Source organism: Schistocerca nitens, chromosome 7 (genome assembly GCF_023898315.1).
Source record: "Schistocerca nitens isolate TAMUIC-IGC-003100 chromosome 7, iqSchNite1.1, whole genome shotgun sequence".
In the NCBI taxonomy this organism is placed as follows: Eukaryota; Metazoa; Arthropoda; class Insecta; order Orthoptera; family Acrididae; genus Schistocerca; species Schistocerca nitens.
The window spans coordinates 307,784,288-307,786,787 of record NC_064620.1 but is presented as its reverse complement, the minus strand read 5'-3'; the positions used below and the strand labels follow the sequence as shown (position 1 = coordinate 307,786,787).

General features: G+C 59.4%; 1 pseudogene; it reads left to right on the top strand.

Annotated features, from left to right (window-relative positions):
• The window catches only part of LOC126197813 (large subunit ribosomal RNA), a 7,525-nt pseudogene that overhangs the window by 1,586 nt on the left and 3,439 nt on the right, over window positions 1-2,500 (top strand).

The following is a 2,500-nucleotide window of genomic DNA, read 5'->3' as shown; positions in this document are numbered from 1 at the left end:
GTCGGAATCCGCTAAGGAGTGTGTAACAACTCACCTGCCGAAGCAACTAGCCCTGAAAATGGATGGCGCTGAAGCGTCGTGCCTATACTCGGCCGTCAGTCCGGCAGTCACGGCCGGTCCTTGCGGCCGGCCGCGAAGCCCTGACGAGTAGGAGGGTCGCGGCGGTGGGCGCAGAAGGGTCTGGGCGTGAGCCTGCCTGGAGCCGCCGTCGGTGCAGATCTTGGTGGTAGTAGCAAATACTCCAGCGAGGCCCTGGAGGGCTGACGCGGAGAAGGGTTTCGTGTGAACAGCCGTTGCACACGAGTCAGTCGATCCTAAGCCCTAGGAGAAATCCGATGTTGATGGGGGCCGTCATAGCATGATGCACTTTGTGCTGGCCCCCGTTGGGCGAAAGGGAATCCGGTTCCTATTCCGGAACCCGGCAGCGGAACCGATACAAGTCGGGCCCCTCTTTTAGAGATGCTCGTCGGGGTAACCCAAAAGGACCCGGAGACGCCGTCGGGAGATCGGGGAAGAGTTTTCTTTTCTGCATGAGCGTTCGAGTTCCCTGGAATCCTCTAGCAGGGAGATAGGGTTTGGAACGCGAAGAGCACCGCAGTTGCGGCGGTGTCCCGATCTTCCCCTCGGACCTTGAAAATCCGGGAGAGGGCCACGTGGAGGTGTCGCGCCGGTTCGTACCCATATCCGCAGCAGGTCTCCAAGGTGAAGAGCCTCTAGTCGATAGAATAATGTAGGTAAGGGAAGTCGGCAAATTGGATCCGTAACTTCGGGATAAGGATTGGCTCTGAGGATCGGGGCGTGTCGGGCTTGGTCGGGAAGTGGGTCAGCGCTAACGTGCCGGGCCTGGGCGAGGTGAGTGCCGTAGGGGTGCCGGTAAGTGCGGGCGTTTAGCGTGGGTGTGGTCTGCTCTCGCCGTTGGTCGGCCTCGTGCTGGCCGGCGGTGCAGGATGCGCGCGCCTGTGCGGCGTTCGCGCCCCGGTGCTTCAACCTGCGTGCAGGATCCGAGCTCGGTCCCGTGCCTTGGCCTCCCACGGATCTTCCTTGCTGCGAGGCCGCGTCCGCCTTAGCGTGCTCCTCCGGGGGCGCGCGGGTGCGCGGATTCTCTTCGGCCGCCATTCAACGATCAACTCAGAACTGGCACGGACTGGGGGAATCCGACTGTCTAATTAAAACAAAGCATTGCGATGGCCCTAGCGGGTGTTGACGCAATGTGATTTCTGCCCAGTGCTCTGAATGTCAACGTGAAGAAATTCAAGCAAGCGCTTTTTAGGGCTTGGGGGTTACCTCCCCCCCTGCCTTTGTTCCAGCTGGTGCAAGTAATAGAAGCAAACGTGGTACCAGGCCTCCCACTGGAGCGCCTGTGCCAGCTGATGAGCCACCCATCCAGCCAACCGGTGCGGGTCGAGCGCCGCTCCCCGCTATCTGCCCTGATTGCCTGCGGTCATTTTCAACCAAGACCGGGCTCGGCGTCCATCGTCGTCGCGCCCATCCGACTGCTGCTAATGCCGAGATCAAGACCGAGAGGAAGAAGGCCAGGTGGTCGCAGGAAGAGCTGCTGCGTTTGGCCCACGCAGAAGCGACCCTCGCCATCCAGGGTTGTAGGTTCTTCAACCAGGAACTCGCCAAGGCCTTCCCTGATCGTACACTGGAATCAGTTAAATGTCAGCGTAGAACGCAGTGTTATAAAGACATGGTGGCAAGGTTTGCCACTGAACTCTCCGGCATGGATCGCGGCCCTCGTGGTCCCGCCGGTGAGACTGCGGACCGTCAAGCTTTGTCACAGTCTCCACCTGGGGGGGAAGATGTAGACCTAGCCATCTGGTCATTTGTAGCGGATCTCCCCTCATCAGACTGCCGATTCCGCTCACTTGATGATCTTGTGGCTCTGGGTCCCACCACCAGCCGTGATACTATCCAGGCAATGTTGCTGTCTGCTCTCGATGAAGTAGGCAGCAAGCAGCCAGTTGTTCACCAAGCTGTGAGTGTGCAGACCCAACAGCCCCCAGAGCGGAAACGTGCACGTAGGAGATGGGAATATGCAGTGGTTCAGCGTGCTTTTAGGAAGAACAGAGCACGCTGTATCAATGGACTTCTGGATGGCACACTGTTGCATCAGCCACCTTCCATCCCGGGGCTGATCGAATTTTGGGCAGACCTTTTCTCTCCACCTCGTATCAGGTCTCGACCTCCACGTGGTGAAGGTCTGTCTGAAGAGCTGTTGCCATTCTCGAAGAAGGTGCCCTTCCGTGACCTTTGGGCTCCCATTTCTGCGGACGAAGCCAGTGCTGCTCTCCCACCTCGCAATTCTGCTGCAGGTCCCGACGGCCTCACGCCGACCCAACTGCGCCGCCTTCCCCGGGAGGTTCTCCTTAAGATCCTAAACTTCCTCCTCCTTTCCCGTTCCCTTCCATCCCGTCTCCTTCAGGCTAGGACAACCCTGCTGCCCAAGAAGACCGCCGCAGCATCCCCTGCCGACTTTCGTCCGATCACGGTGTGCTCG